A 229-nucleotide genomic window follows, 5' to 3' on the forward strand; every position below is an offset into this window, starting at 1 on the left:
AAGAATCACTGGATTCTATTCCAACCTGATTGAGAACCGACAGATGATTAGCCGTGCCGTGACAGGGTGCGTTGAACATTTCCACTGAGAGGATGGGAGGTAGCCATTGACAACGGTGAAACCCTACATACAGCTTGTCATGGAAGGAGCCTTGCGTGCTTGAAGAAGAAGACAGTAGAAAAGCAGAGATTCAAAAGATAGAGCATCTCCAAAACCTCAACCTATTCCT

Source organism: Arachis duranensis, chromosome 6, assembly GCF_000817695.3.
Source record: "Arachis duranensis cultivar V14167 chromosome 6, aradu.V14167.gnm2.J7QH, whole genome shotgun sequence".
Classification (NCBI taxonomy): Eukaryota; Viridiplantae; Streptophyta; class Magnoliopsida; order Fabales; family Fabaceae; genus Arachis; species Arachis duranensis.